Raw genomic sequence first — 17398 nt, 5'->3', positions numbered from 1 at the left:
TTAAGGTCGAAATCACAACTTCACTGTATAACGAATGTTCAATCATCAAATTGACTCCTTTGTGGTAGAGATAAGAAGTATCCATACGGGCTCACATTAGTTAATAAAGTTTCATTTTTTCTATGAAATTATTAAATATCTAGTGATTGGTGATGATTGCTAATGTATTATGGGATTCGGAGTAAATTCTAAATTAAAGTCAGCATCTAAGTAAAAAATTGTTGGTTCTTGGAATTTGGATGTTATTGTTACGTATATTTGTTTCAGGTACATGAGAAAGTCCTAGATTAGAACTGTTGAACAAAACGATCATCTTTCATATTATATCCTTTTCGTTAAAGTAAATAAGTAGCACTCTCTTTAAAAATTTCTATTTACATTAAAATTCAATTAAGCGTCTGCTGGTACTTCTTGCGTACTTCATTTAAATTTAAAGTAATTCGTTAATAAAACAATCGAAGCGTTAAATTCGTTCCGGCCCGATCAAACACTTCAGTCATCTTCGGTTTACTCAAAGTATTTTTCGTGTAATACATTTGAGACGTTTGCCAAGCGTTTCATGGTTGGTCTAGAATTTGTATTCCTGGCGGGCTTGTCTGCAACAACGGCGGAATATAAACCGGGCTCCACGGAAAATAATGTAGCATAAAACGCCGCAGCGAGACGTGCATGAAGCATGCAGTCTGCTGTAGCATAATGTCCGGTTTTTTAAGAGGTGAGTCTCGAATTGTACCTGTTCGGTCACGATTTAAACTCATTTCATAATGTCTTATTTTTTTTAATGTGACAATTAATATTTTTAAGTTATTGTTATCGATTCATCGTCAACCCGCAAGGTTAGTTACCACAGTTCTATCTACATAATGCGGTTAGGGGTTTAAATTTGAAGAACGATACAGCCGTTGTACAATGCAATCGACTTTGACCTCATGTTTCAAGGGTGTCGGCATTCGCTTTGTCTATAGACTTAGTAATAGACATCGTAGTAATAACATTGATCCAAGACATAGGTAAGTAGTTCGTACTAATTATACGACAAAACTGGGTTAGAAAATTACCAGCTGGCGAAAACGAGTTTCCACATTTCTAATGAGAAGATGGCCGAAATTATAGTTCAGCACATTGTATCCGTTCCCGACCGTAATGATTGGAAGCGTTACTTTCTAAGATATGACCACTTAAATCTATTTATGAAAAATCTTAGTAAGATGATATTCTCTATCCTCTGAGGTCCTTTTTACTATTATTTTTTCATTTGTAGGCAAGCAAGTGTGCAGTGAAGTGACACGCACATAGTAAAATGCAAAATACATCGGCAATATTATCTAGATCTACAATACAAAAGTACGAATATCAATATTAAGATACCGAGTTGCCACGCTTACAAAACAGATAATGTACTTGATAAAATCAAATTAAACTGCTTTGAACAAGCGAAGCCCTTTCACCGTTCAGGTTAATTTAGAATCTGGTGTTTTCCATGAAATAACGTATAAATATAGTCAAGTTCCATTAAGATTTCGATTTTCCAATTTAGATAAGCCTATTAACTTGTTTCTTGGTATTAAAATTAGTCGCTATTGTAAACATCTCATTAAATCTCTTCAAAATAATTCGGCAAAGGATTTTCTTGAGTAATAACTAGTGAATATTTATAATTGAAAGTGCGTTTAAGTCACTTTGTCTACAAATTCCACAGATTCTATGTTACGCTTTATTTTCTCAAATTTTATGCAAATTTTGTTGTTACAAACATTCTAATGGGAGTAATACAAAAGCTATGGCTTTCACGACCACATTTCTCCATAATTAGATTCGGTTGATAATCGGAACGGCTTCCTGAGAGAAGGAAACCTGAAAGGTTTTTGTTTGTAGCAGTGCCCCATTATGCACATTTTCCAGTATTTTATTATGTTACAGGACATAGTACCCTTTTTGTAAATATCTAACTAGTTCTCTAGATCCAGTGGCTTAGAGTTGATATCGTTCGTCGTTATCAGCATATTTTTGATTGTTTTTATTTAATTAAATTCATAATCTATTAGCATAGTTTAATTTTTTTAATTACCTCTAACAGCTTTGTTTCAATTATATTATGTTATAGGTCATACAGCATCTTAGTAGTACCTAAAAAGAACTAATACCTACTGCAAGCAGAGAGAACGGAAATAGGGAGATTTTTTGATACAATATCAAGACTAATTTATTTTTACTTTTTTTACATTTAATATCTTTTCGAAAGTGTGAAACCTACCAAAATTTTTACTCAATACCTCAAATTGTATAGAAGGCTTATTAGATTGTCCTTTCAAGCACAAATACGTTCTGATTTTTCAACCTAATTTTTAATTGACTAATATTCAAAGAGCTTCCGAGTTGTTTAAATGATATCCTTGTGTTGTGGAGTTAAGACATTTGGTAAGAAAACTTTTCGCTATATTTCATATTGAGACACACCCGTGGACTAGAAAGTGGGGTAACAACTACTGCTCCATTAACTAAATTTGTTTCCTTCCGCTGGAGTTCGAAGAAAAGCATGTTTTTGTTCGTTGTCGTCTACGTGATACGCCGCGCCTTGTATTTCAATACATTTTATTGTTTTTCAAACATGTTTGTTCATCTTAACAAAACTGATCAATGTTACTCAGTAATACAAAGACCATAGAAAACGTATTTCCTGCTAATTGTAGCTAAGTATTTTAAACATCGTTTGAAACGTTTGAAGCTGAATATGAGTTATTGTTTGGAATAATAATTTATTCGTAAGAGGTAGTGTGTCCATTAGTAATCATAGTTGATGAAAATTTTATTTAACTTACAGAGTCATTAATCACGAAATGAGAGTATAAGATTCTGTTTTTTTTAAGGTGCGGTATAATATTTTTGTTTCCAGGCCCCGATGTCATCTGCCCGAAGTGGTAATATGTATTTTCATCAAAGTTCCTACCTATCTCCATAGTTTCTAACCTCCTAGTTCCTTTCACAGCTGGTGGTAGAGCAAGTTTCCGTTGCGCTCAGAATGGATATTACCATACTATTTTTTAAGTAATGCAATTATGTTTGCATTCTGGTTTGAATAGTTGGACAGCCGTGTTCTAAAGCAATATGGAATTTAACCTTACGTGTGGAGGTGTAGAATAAAATATATCGTTAATGGCACAGCCATTAAGCCACAGCCATTAGATAGCTAATGCGTTTTAGCCGGTTGTACGATTGCCAGCGTAGACTTGTAAAAAAATCGAATAATTGGGAATAAAACTCAAGTCTGGAGGGTACCCGGTCCAAGCCAGAGATTTTAGTACATAAAAACACGCACACTATCAGCACTAACGTGGTTCACGTGTTGTGAATGTGTATCTCAGATTGAAAATGAGTTGAAACTAAATGGAAGTAGAGAGGTTGGGTTCTCCATCGTGGATTTTGGCCACTGTAAAGAGATTCTTCCATTATTCACGATCTTACGATATCTTTTACCTGTCATTGGCTTCAAGTTCGCGATATCGGAGGGCCTTTACTGTCGGCGTCCATGAGGTCGACACAGATTATAATATGCTTTGGCTCAGCTCCTAGCTATTTCCTTTATGGTATTTTTTTGAATACTTCGTTTATCAACTTGTTTGACCCCATCTCCGTGTAGTAGAGAGTTGACTGTATTCTTTCTGATCTCAATAGATTTGTAAATTAGTACACATTATTTTAAATAAAAATTATGTTTGCCTATCTACAAGATTGCAGACCAATTTGACAGCGTAGTATTCAGCTACTAATTTTTTTTATTGCTTAAGAAATGGATGAATGGGTGGACGAGCTCACAGCCCACCTGGTGTTTAGTGGTTACTGGAGTCCATAGACATCTACAACATAAATGCGCCACCCACATTGAGACATCAGTTCTAAGGTCTCAAGTATAGTTACAGATTGAATTATTTCTCTATCGTAGAACAGGATCAAATGAAACAAAAAAAAATGTTTATGTAACCAAATACTATTTCAAAGAGACGAAATTTTAATATCATGTTCTTTTTTTACACATATTTATTTTACAAATTTAATAATCGCATAAAAGCATATTGGAGTCATAGTTATTGGAATTTAAAGTTTCAGCATATGAAAACGTACCGGAGCAACTGGCCAAAAACCGCTTCTCATTGTATATTTAACGTGTTAGGGATTTTCGCAGGCTTTTGGTTTCCCTTTGGCTTGCCAACCGCTCCCCTAAACCCTTACTTTTAAAACATGCATTATAAACTTTTCCTACTCCGTTTCGTTTTCGACTCAAATTATTAGGAAGCCAGCTCTTGCGGAGATTAATGTTTGATGTACGTACATAGTTATGATTACGCTAAGTTTGTATTAAAGTAAGGACCAATTATGCTCCTTATTCTAATCTAAAAATAGGTAAAGATAAAACAGATCAGCATAATTGTTGCGTCTGATTACTCTCGTCAGATTTTTATTTATTTAGTAGTTTATTATTTATTGACGACATCTTTAGTGTCATCAATTAAAAGCCTTATTTTTTTTATAGTGTCAATATATCTATTTGCACATGCATTTGAATTTTAAGGTAGCAGTGATAACTTCGATAATTGGACGATACACTATTACACTAGTAATGCGAAATTTTTAAAGATATGGTCACGAAAGTAAGATTAATTGTCATTAGTTTATTAGAAAATCAGCTGGCAATTAAATCAATTGATAACATCGTCTAGTATTGAGAGTAATGGTTCAGACAAACAGCCTGAACAAGAAACGAGATTTAATCAATTTATTTAATTAAGGATACAGCGAGCAACTTAGCAGAAAGTATACATGAGACCCATCGATCGCGTGTGAGGCTGGTCTGGCGAAACTTTGATTCATTTAGGCTTAATCCGGGCCGCCCGACTCCGGACTATCTCATTAACCGGCCAATTTGTTCCGAGATCGGGTAAAGACTTTAATCTTGTGGCTAGTGCTTCATTGAAATGATTAACTAGTAAAAAGTGGCTCAGCGAACAGGCACAGTCTTTAGTATAATGGATGACTTTGCATGTTTTTCATCAGCGAATAATAATACCTCGAAAATGAATAAGTATTAGAAATGTTTTACAAGTTTTACTATTATTTTTTTTAAATATGTTTTCTTTAATACAGTTCACTAGTTTTACAAGCTTCTCACATTTTAGTTTTCAGTGGATTGTTTGTGTTTGTGGTACTATGACCTAAATAAAGGCGAGGACTAGACTCCTCACAAAAAGTTAAAGTTAATTTACATAATCTTATAAAGTATTTAATCTAATTACGATTTGGAGTCATTCAAGTTTTTCATTCATTGTTCTTTGTATTTATTTTCAAGAATTTCCTTAAATTATAAGCATTGTTTTCTTATAGTTAATCCAAATAGAGACGTTTTCGATCTTCATTTATTATTCCGTACGTACTTTTGTTAAAATGACAACATAGCCAATTCTATCAACACAGCAACACTCGCTTCATTTAAATCCGCATGTATACGATAAGTGGAGCATATAGCACACACTAGAACAGCCGTTCAAAGGTTGTATCGCATATTATGCTTTGGAATGTAGTCTCGTCTCGGCACACGCTCGAGTGTCATCAAAAGAATGAGGGTGGCGAATGTCTTTGAAAGTACTTATGTAGAATAGCCGATCGAATACTTTCTTCAACCATTATGTAGATACTATTTACATGTAGTCAACATTCATAGTCACGAATTATGACGAATAATAAACAATACGAAACTGTCTTTGGCAGAATTTGAGGATAATTTAAAGCATTCAATTATTGCTTCTAAAATAAAAGTCCAGTCTTTTAAAAACAGCAATTTCTCAAGCCGCTCGAATAGTCAAGAAAAAGTTAGTGCTGTTTAAATTTTTTAATTAAAATTGTTTTTTGCGTTCTGGCTCCGTGACTTCATTATTCTAGAATTAATGTGTCGGATCAATACCAAGTGTCGGTGGCGGCAATTTGCATGCAAAAGCCTCGGAGGCTTTGAGAATTTTCCAACGCAGGGCGGCGGTTGGCGGACAGGCGGACGTCGCATGAGCATTAATTAAAACTGTAATTTATCTCACTTAGTCCGCCTTCACGGTAGTTGCTTCGTGAAACGTTTATTAGTGGCGTTCACGATGACAAAAACATGTTCAATTATGCGTCTATCGGATTTGTACATGCTAATCATTTGTTTATTATTAGGCAGATTTCTTCCTTAGCTACGTTAGTCAATTATGGAGTACGTTCGAAATTCAATTCAACTTAAAGGTAAGTAAGTAGACAGTAACTTGTGTTTGCCGCTAGCATCGTTGATGTCCATGAACCACTTAGCTCCTCTGCTTTTGCCAGCTATAAATAAAATAAAACCAAGATTAGAAACAAAATTTTTGAAAATGATTAGATCCTGAACAACATTCTGAAGTGGTTCAGTTAAAAATCTTTTGAAATTCCAACACACCGTCGAACTACGGATAACAGGATATTATAATGTAGTATGGATAGTAGCATTTTGCATGCATCATAAAATTTCATGGATAATGTGTCTATATTTTGTAAATGAAGCAGACGTTTCTATCAGGACTTTTGGCTTAGAATGTTATGTTACCGATACATCTCACATTAAATCGGCTAGATATATTGAATTAGCTTACACGTAAAATATTTCATAAAAACGAAAATTCGATAAAGGGATTTGTAACTATTTTGCCACTTCTTTATGTGTGAAGTGCGATATTTCGTCTGAATATAAAAGTTTTGATTTGTTGTGGTTTTTAGTATATCCTGAACTCTTATAGCTGAATGCGAATATTCGCTCAGACATATGAGAACTGAGTGTGTCTGGGATAGAGATAGTCAGAAACTTGTTGTTGAGCAACTCTCACACTTGATATGTACGCCTAAAACAATTTAGTTATTGGCACGACGACAACATTGCTCTAAGTCTAACTAGTTATTACTATTCACTTGTATTATTCAAACAGAACCTAAAGCCAGTTTGTCAACATTTAATTAGAAAAGTTGAAACTGGAATATTGTTGGTAGTTGCCATGACGGTGTACAGGTATTTCACGCTATGAAAACTGGACGAATATGGAATTTAACAAAAAAAGAAGAGATCATATCGTATGATGAGTTTAAAGTATTAAATGGAAATAAGACATGGTAGATAACACATCTGTTAGGAAAATGAAGTAAAGATGACAGCAGAATTTGGCGAATCAGCAATTGCGCATGATAGACGATAAACTAATTGAGGAATTCCACTACGAATCACCTCAAAATAATAAAGTTATTGTTGAATATAAATACATTTATCTAAGTGTGTCTACTTGTATTTAGCTATTTGAATTGTATGTAATCACAGAATTTGATAGTTGAAATTGGATAAGGCACCTATATGGTGTGGTGTGGTGTTTTTTTTTTTTATGATTGAAGGATTTCTGGTGGCCCGGAGGCCTTTCCAGTTTCACCAGGACAGGTGGGCGAGCAAAGGCTCAGCCAGGAGGGGTGGGATTTGCTAACAGCTACCCGAGCGCCTCCGAAGGAGACCTAACAGCTCAAGAGTAGCTGCTTCGCGAATGAATCTACTACCGGATCGGAATCGCGACCCGCTGAGAAGATCCGGCGAGAAACTCAGCGAGCTGATTCATGGGTTAGGTTGCACGGCGAACTCTTTGTCGAGTTCGACGAGTACGGTTACCGAGGTCCCTAAGCCTGCTCCTAGTGTTAGAGCTGAAGGCGTCTAATGCAAAGGTTATTGGATCTGATGGATCCGTAAGGACGTGTCTAGGGCGTCGACGGTGACTGGCTCCTGCGTGATCAGGATTCGGGGAGTAGTCAGCGGCGGCAACGATAAGGCGATTATCATGACGCATAGCCTTATCGAAGTACCGTTCCGACGCTGACTTCATGTATTTCTGTATAGATTCGAGGCCCAGGTCGTCGTGTAAGTCAACGTTTCTCACGAACCACGGAGCTCCGACGGCTAACCTGCAAAAGCGGGATTGTAGAGATTGGAGGGTGTCTATGTGTGTGCGGGCCGCGTGAGCGAACACCACACTCGCGTAAGTCATGACGGGCCTTATGCGAGTTTTGTAAAGTGTCGCCTTGTTCCGAAGGGACATTTTACTCCGCTTACAGATCATGGGGTAGAGTCTACCGAGAATAAACGCGGCACGGTCACGGACTGATTTTATATGCGGGCGGAATGTCATCGATGCATCCAGGGTAACGCCTAGGTACTTGAACTTCCTGGCCCAGGGTATGGGTTGTCTAAAGAGAGTAATCGGAGGTGTGAGATTCCTCCTCCTAATCCGGGAGGAAATCCGTGTGGAGCTTCCCCTCTGAAATAGCACCGCAGTACTTTTCGCTGGGTTGATGTCTATGCGCCATTTTCGGAACCACTGCCCTAGGGCTAGGGCTGCGCTCTGAAGCTTCTTCGCGATTAGGGACTTGTTTCTACTGGAATAGTAAACAGTCGTGTCGTCGGCGAATAAAGCTAAATGGGTCGGCGGCGACCGGGGAATATCGTTAACGAACAAGCTAAATAAGAGGGGTGAGAGGACAGAGCCTTGCGGGACTCCAGCTGTGAGAGGTCGTGTGGAGGAGCGGGTTCCCTCGACTCGATATCGAAAAGAGTGGTTCGACAAGAAGTCCCGTATGATGAGCACGAGACTATCCGGCACGCTCATGTTGAATAGTTTGAAAATCAAAAAATTGTGCCAGACTTTGTCGAACGCTTTTGCGACGTCGAAGAAGAGAGCTCCCGTGTATAACGGTTTTGGTCGATTAAGCCCCACAAGAATGTGCTCCGTGAGGCGGTGCACCTGTTGAACGCATGAGTGATTTGTACGGAATCCGAATTGATCATCGATGAGAATGCCCTTGGATGAGACGAAGTCTCTGAGGCGTTTGTAGAGCAGACGCTCATACAGTTTGCCTAGAGACATGAGGAGGCTAATCGGGCGGTAGCTCGCCGGATGATTTTTTGGTTTACCGGGTTTATGTATGCCGATAACGTCCGCTTCTTTCCACACCGCGGGAAAGATACAGTTCGCCATAGCGGCATTGAAAATAGATGCCAACATCACGATGAGTTGGACGGGTAAAAGTTTAATAACGCGGTTGGATATACCGCCGGAACCGGGAGCCTTGCGGGAACGTAGGTCTTTGATCAAGGCTTTAACTTCCATCGGGGTGACGGGTGGTAACGCATCCGAGGGTGGCAAGGAGGCTCTGCGTTCTACCTCACTGTCTACTAATTCTACATGAACAGGGTCCACGGATTGAGTGCTGGGCGTGCACTGGGTTTGCAATGTATCAGCCAGCAGCTCTGCTTTTTCGTCATCATCGAACGCCGCGAGTCGGCCTGAGGGGCCTACGAGGGGGGGCATAGTTACTACCGTATCCGATTTGAGAGTACGAGCTAAGCGGTAGTAAGACCTTTGGGAGGGCGCGAGTCCTTCTAAGAAATCAGACCATCTGGCATCTCGGACTTCGGCGATGCGAGACTTTACGTCGCGTTGTAGGGCACGCATTCGAATACGATTTTCCGCGGTAGGATACCTGTTGTAGGCGCGTATCGAGGCGTTCTTAGCTCTAAGGAGTTCCCTAATATCGTCGGACAATTTGAAGCGGTGAAGGAAGTCCTCCGCTACAACTTGTTTCGATGACCTATCTAATGTCGAGGTGATGTGTGACGTTAAGATGTCTATGGCTTCAGCGGTATCCTGAGGAGACGGGATAGAGTCCGGGCTAAACGGGAGCGATGGTGGATCAGATTCAGCCAGGCTGATGCCCAGCGTGTGCCAATCCACCACAGTCCTCGTGACGGGAACGGAATCGGGAGCGCGACCGAGCTTCATAACGACGGGACGGTGGTCTGAATCTAACTCTGAAACTACTTCGATCGAGTGTAAGCGCAGAGTTACGTTTTTTAATAACGCTATGTCGAGTATATCCGGGCGATGCGCGATATTTAGCGGATAGTGAGTCGGGGCTACGACGGCTACGGGGCGGAGCGACGATATCGAAGGCGAGATCATCGACTAACGCGTCAAGCCGCCTGCCATTCGGGGTTGTGGTGTGTGAGTTCCACCTGATGTGTTTACAATTTAGGTCACCCGCCAGAATGACAGAGTTCCCCATGCCGAGCAGCGCCTCGATATCACTGCTTAGAACGATCTTATCCGGTGGAAGATAAACGGACGCGATAACGATCGGCACGTGTCCCGTCAGTGAGATTCGGCACACTGATGCTTCGATATTAGCGAGCGCGGGAGGATCAAGCGGGAAGTAAATGACGGTACCACCACCACGGTGTGGTGTTGTGTTGTGTGGTATGGTGTGGTTACCATACCAATGTTGAATGTGTAATTTTATGAATTTAAGATATTATATTTTATCTTTGTGCCTCTTAATTGCAAAATTATTCTTAAAATATAGGTTTGCTGTTCATACCTATTAAATAACTTATTTTCAAAGACAGCCGGACTAACAGTTAAGATGAAACCATTACTCAGCCGAGTATTCACAGTTTTCAATTATGGCAATGGCACGCACACACAACCTATCCAATTAGAGACTAAACCCAGGCCTGGCCACTGCCGCCGGTTCTACCTAACTCAATAGTCGATGTTCCATAAGTCGAAATTGTATCCGGTCTGTTTCATTGAGTGAACTTAATTTAAATTGGTTAAGTATAAAACAGAATTAATTTTTTTAGCGTATTTAATTTTAAATATAATTTGCAATTTAGTTTTTCATATAAGAGGTTTTTTTTTTAAATCTCGCTTTCTTCTCTACGACTTAACTGTTTACAGATAAAGATATTGACTTACATGCCAAATTATTTTCGATAATATTTTCAATAATGGATGAAAAGAAATTTGCTTGAAACGATATTTAATTATCGGAACATTCGGTAGTAATGGATAGTTTCAGGAAAATATTTATTAGAAGCGCGATGCTTTTAAAAACAGAGGACGAAAACTCTTTTAAATGAAGAGGAGTATTTGCTTCGCGGCAAAATAAATATTTGAAGTTTGTTGGCACGGCCCAAACAGTAGGTAAGCTTAAAACAGCCCCTTCTGAGAACGTTTTAACTGGTCTCAATCAATCTCTTTAGTCTCTTTCTCTATTTCATTAGAGTATCATCAGTGTCTGTCTCTTTATTTCATCAGAGTGCAAATAAAAGTGTGATTTATTTTCATCTATATAGTAACTTTGGTTCAAGGCAACTTTAAGCCGAATGGAATAGAATCATCTATTGCAGTTGCAGACACGGAAACCACTTTGACAAACGATTCGAATCCAAATTCTTGCTCAGGAAAAAAAAAAGATGCGCGAGGCTGTCGAAATTAAAAATCCTTACATAACAAATGAAATCTGAAGTAGAATAAATCTTCAGATTTCTAGATACTGTTTGTTTCGTCGATGTGCAAAGAATATTCAATTTCAACCAACGCTTTTCGTACATAACACTGCAGTAGTGTTGTTGTATTGGCAGTTTTGAATTTCAAAAACGTTTCGGCTGCGAATTATTTAACCATTTCGGTTTGATCTAGAGAGCATCCAAATTATAATACAAATGAGTCATCGGCCTCATGTCTCAATGTGTGTGTGTCATCAATAACGTTTTGTTATCCGGCTTTTTTTATGATTGAAAGATTACTGGTGGCCCGGAGATCTTTCCAGTTTCACCAGGACATGTGGGCGAGCAAATGCTCAGCTGCGTTATCCGGCTCCGGTAATCAATTAACGCCAACGACTGTAGGCGTTTTTTCCTATACCATAAAAAATGTGCTGTCTTTATTTATAATAGTGCAATAGTTTTTTGCTCTCTTAGTCTAGGGAAGACGATTTGTAGACTTCAGTAATTTTTTTTTATTAAAATAGATTTATGGTATTGTTAAACCGAATTTATTATAATACGTAATAAACACAAATACTTTGAAGCTCGAATTAAAGGAGTGAATTCAGCTCTGAGTACAGCCGTTTGTTTTATTCAGTGTAAAGTTAAATACGTGCTGGCAACGGAGCGCCTGTAGCAATAACGTTTACTGCTTGTATAGCAGAGCTACAATTGTAGAATATCACAGAACCATATTATTATTATCTTGTCTGTAGCTCACGTGTAACGAGTAAAAGTTGTAACATCTAAAGAATTCTACGTACCTACGTAGTACTTCATTTGTTTATGGAAACGTAACATAAGGTCTTTTGAAGTTTGTTCTGGAAATAAATAATAGTTAAATAAAAAAAATAAAAAAAATATGATTTTGTAGAAAGTCCAACTAAAAATAATTTTAATAAATTTTAATTAAAAATAGTGTAAGAAAAAATGATTTGATTGTAAAAAACGTGTGGGGTGCTTTTCAGGATATTATTAAAATAACTCTTTTACTCATATCTGTTCATAAAATATTTATAACTAGTGATACCATGCACCCCACGCTTTTTTTTACAATAAAATCATTTTTCCTTACATTATTTTTAAATCAAATTTATTAAAATTTATTTTATATTTTTTAGTTTCATTTTTTATAAAAGCATATTTTTTTTGTTTTTTAGACTATTATTTATTTTTCATTTTTTAGTAGAATTTAATTTTTTTCAATTTTTCTTTTTTTTAAGTATCGAATTGTCATCGGTCCTTATTAAGTATGCCAAATTTCGAGTTCAATGGGTTGGCTTTTGAAAAAATATGTATATTAAAGTCAGTCCAGTTATTTTAGAATGAAACTCAAACAGACGACAGGAAATCTGAGTACATTAAACGATATAACCTCAATTTTTTTTTTAAGAACAGTTTCTATTACAAATAAACTTAGTATTAATGAAGGAGGACTATTCTTGTTTAAAACTACTTTTAAGGTCTAATTTCGCGTTTACTATTTTCATTATATTTCCGATTTTTATATAGTTTTCGTGGTTCGACTAAGAAGCTGCTCCTCGACATTTGAATATTGCGTTAATAACCGTCTGCTATGCTCTAAAAAGTAAACACGACAAACCGTAAAATTTGTTTTAAATATAATAACTCACGAAAAGTGAGGAAAATGTTGTTCTTAAATTTACTTGTTTAATTTGATATTTTTGAAATTTGCTCGTCACTGTCTTGCTTGTCTGTTCTTGCAAAATAACTAGTATTTTTTAAAAGAATATACAAATTTCCAATACGCATGCAATGCATGTCGACGTTTCCTTTAAAGCATAAAGCAATGTTTGATTTAAAACACGCTTCTGTCAAACAAAGCAATCAATTGCTCTGCGCTCTGTGTTTGTGCCGTTGTCTTACTCGCAGGCAGCAAATTGTTTTTCGTATGTAAGCAGGACGATCTTCGAGTTGAGTCTCACTGATGCGACGTGATCGCAATTCAATATTCACTGCGGGATGAAACAAATAGGAATCTACAATCAAACGAGCCGGAAAAAATATGAAAGAATCAGCGGGAAATTTTATTTCAATATTGCATAATTTCTATGGAATTCATCTTCAAAATAAATCATATTAAAACACTAAATATGTAGTGTTATTTGTTCCCTAAGTCGTGGAAAAAAAATTTGAATTCTTCTAATATTTTCACGTGTGTCTGTGGACAGACATATTCTTTGACAAAGCACAACGTGATCAAATCGTAAAATTAGCGTTGAACGTCAAAGAGACTTGTGATATTGGTGAACGTAATGCGTTCGAACAATGTTAATTAAGTCCTGTCGTCCAGTATCGACGGGCCGGCCATCCGGTAATTGGGTTGAGCAACAGGCTCCCGGAGGAACAGTTTTGTTCGATTCGAACGTTTATTAAGACGGGAATTTTAAACCGAATCCTTCTGACTAGGTGTTATTCATATTGAGAGATCAGATAGCTGTCGTTCGCTATAATATTTAAAGAATAATTTCTATTAAAATATTAATCCACTTTAACGAAAAGAATTCAATTATCATATCCTCGAAGCCAAGACGGGGCTCTCATTATTTGTTGACTTATGTAAATTGTGGGTGAAATACTCAATAAGCCGTATTTAATACGTTGTAAGCCTTTATCAACATGAGGCAGGCAAAGGTATCGGCGTTCTCAACCGAAGGGCTAAGGAAAACCCCCGTCTTTCTGATGACACTCATTCACGAACTCGGGGTAAATCGCGAACGAGATGCCTTCAGGGAATATTATTTTGGGAACGATTTCTCTTAGTAATTTTCCTCCGACTATTTGGATAAATTTTCTGTACGTTACATAAAATGTTACCAAAATATGAATTTGGCTCAATTCGGCTCTTGGGTCAATTTGGCTCGTGTTTTTGATGTTAAACGTCAAAAAAATCGCCTAATTTTGTCAATCACTTTTAGGACATTTCATACATAATTGTTAATACCATCAAATTTGCATTTGATTAAGAAAATTAGAGGGAGCCAAGAATAACAGCACACTACTACCGAAATTAAATCTTGTTTAAATACAGTAAATTGTCGTGACAATTAACTGATAATTTTATACGGGCTTTAGAAGTATCGTCACTTTGAAAGTCATTTACGAAATAATCGAATTCAAGCATTCAGAACAATTTTCTGTTTTGATTAAAATTGACTTAAACACTCTCTAAATTATTAACGAACTTATTCGTCCATCGTAAAATTGAATTTCAAAGATTTTGTTGAACGAAAATTTAATTAAGAGAGGCGGTTTATGTTTTATGATAATTTTTTCGAACCTGATTGTAAAGTTTGCACCAATAACTTTTTGTATATGAAACTATTTCGAACGATTAATGAATTAAATGATTGTATCGCAAAACAAAAACAAAAAAACTACGAATTTATTTCAGTTGAGAATTACTTCATATAATGTCGCCACAGAGAAAAATATTTCACGAGTCGTCACCTGGATGTAGATCCACGCAACTTTAATTAAGTCTGTATGTAGTACGAACGAGTTGCCAAAACTAGTTATCAGGCTTAGTAACTATAATTAAAGTTATAACAAGTTATGAGGTATGAGATACGTAATACATCTATGAGGTTGAGACGAAGGTTAGGTACGTTAGATACTTTTATTTGGAGATTCATTTTATATCATTTTATTTCGAGGTAGTTGGCGACATTAGCGTTGTTGATATCTGTGGGCTCTAGTCTCTACTTATCACCAGATGGACTGTAAGCTCATTCATCTGTACAAGCAATAAAATAGAAACAATATCCTGATCAGCACCAACAGGATCTTTTTTTGTTAGTTGTTATTGTTATTGAAATTAAGTGTCGTTTTTTTTTTAAGTTCTTAAATTTGTTATTTAGATTTATTCTTTAAATGGAAGAATCAACGAATTTGCAAAAAACAGTTAGGATTCAGATGGCCAAGTACGTGCGGCTGCAGTTGCAAAGTAAAGGTTTAGAGTCTGTAGACGCGAATTTATGAAAGTTCGCGAAAATCGAACCGTTACGATATGTTACTAATTTGTAAAAGATATGCCCCTTTACAAGTATATCCTTGATCTATACATTACAACTGAGCGCATATTTATAAAACAAAAAAAATGGTTTATGTCTTTTAAAAACGAAACGTTACATTGTGTAAATTATAAAAAAATTATTTGCAAATTCAATGAAATTGAGATAAATGAATGATGTTTGAATAAATATAGCTTGTCACTCAGGAATATCCTATTCATTAAAATTTTCATAGCAATTGTACAGTAAAAAGTTCGAATGATTACGGTTATTTCAAACAGACAAACAAACAAACTTTAGCTTTACCGAACATTATAAGATAAAAAATAAATTCCTAATTAAATTATTCCCAATTGATAAAAACAAAGACCCTGACTTTGATAATGTTTACTGGCGTGGCGGCGCTAATCTCTTACAATTAAGCGTAGTGAGAGAGTGCTCTCTTCGTCTATCTTTGTTTGCAATAAAAATATAGACATTTTTCAAACACAATGCGACAGGAAACTACCAGCCACTCAGTAATATGACATAACTGTTTCTAATTCCTATCAAATCAACGTCACTTTTGTAATAATTAGTGAAAAGGATACGTCAAGTATGTTAAAAAGAAAAACAATTTTTTTTTATACGCTTAAAATGTGAATAGTGTTATTTTTTGCTATTCACTATAAACATTAATTTTGATTAAAGTCTAAAGTCAGTTTTAAAAAATTTGAACGATTAAAGATTTTTGTCCCTCTTTTCGCCTAATCTCACTAACCACCTTCTGTAAAATTTATTATAATCCCCCATGAGAGTAGGAGAATCTCAAATTATAAATTACTGAAGTGAATTAATGTACTCCGAAGCTTATTTCCCACTTAAGCTCCTCGACTTAAGAAAATGTCATAACGTAGTACGTGACTTGTGCGGATCAAAGCGAACTGTCGGTAATTCAAGCCGGTTGGACGATCGCATGATTTGAATAAAATTACAATTATCAAACTGAAGATGAAACCTTATGTACACGAACAAGCTTACTTCAAGAATGTTGTGCTAGGTGATACGGAAAATTGTGTTACAGTATAGAAATTTGTAATTTATCCGATAATAATACCGCGGTGAATCTTGTCATTGTTGGGTCAAGTGTCACTATTTCACCCTCCAAACGATCATTGTCGATTGATGAAAAATAATTTAGATTCTTGCAATTATGTAAACCAAATGCGAACCCGTCGCTTGCGACGAAGGGCTCGATCAGTAAATTAACCCATAGACAGTCTACTGAGTTTCTCGCCGGACCTTATCAGTGAGTCGCGTTTCCGATCCTGTGGTAGATTCTGCGAAGTACTGCTCTTGCTAGGGCCAGTGTTAGCAACACCCCTGGTTTGAGCCCTATGAGCTCACCTACTAGCTCGGTAAATCTAGAATAACCCCTCGACGTTACTAGAATAGGTAGGATTTTTTTTTTATTAAGTCTACATTGATCTTTATTTCAGGGAGCGCAAATAATAAATAGCCTTTTGAAAACGTTCTCGATTTTATATTACTTTCACGTCGTTAGCAGAACGAATATACAAAACGATATGTACACATGTCGTAAACATATATCCTCCGTAATAATATGTTAATTTAATTATAATTGTCGTCAAGCAAGTACGGAATACCTTGAATATTTTACGGCTCACATCAAATCACACTGAAAGGGCACTTGACATTTTAACTCGAGAGCTTACAAAACCTTTGATCTTAGCTCGTCACGAATTATAAACAGACATCCCAATGTGTGCGTTGAATGTAAGGTTATATAACAAATGCTTCGAGTAATTTTAAATAAAAACAATGAAATAATTTCCTCGCCGTAAACGGAGTTCCTTTGTGCAAGGAAGGAAATCGAGGCATAGGGCCCGCGAATGTTTGTTTGCGGCAAACAATGAGTCTGCAATTTGCGGGCAACGACATTCTCTTTGTTGAC

The sequence above is a fragment of the Bombyx mori genome, chromosome 5 (genome assembly GCF_030269925.1).
Source record: "Bombyx mori chromosome 5, ASM3026992v2".
NCBI classification, from domain to species: domain Eukaryota; kingdom Metazoa; phylum Arthropoda; class Insecta; order Lepidoptera; family Bombycidae; genus Bombyx; species Bombyx mori.
The sequence above is the reverse complement of the archived record's forward strand: the minus strand, read 5'-3'. Positions refer to the sequence as shown.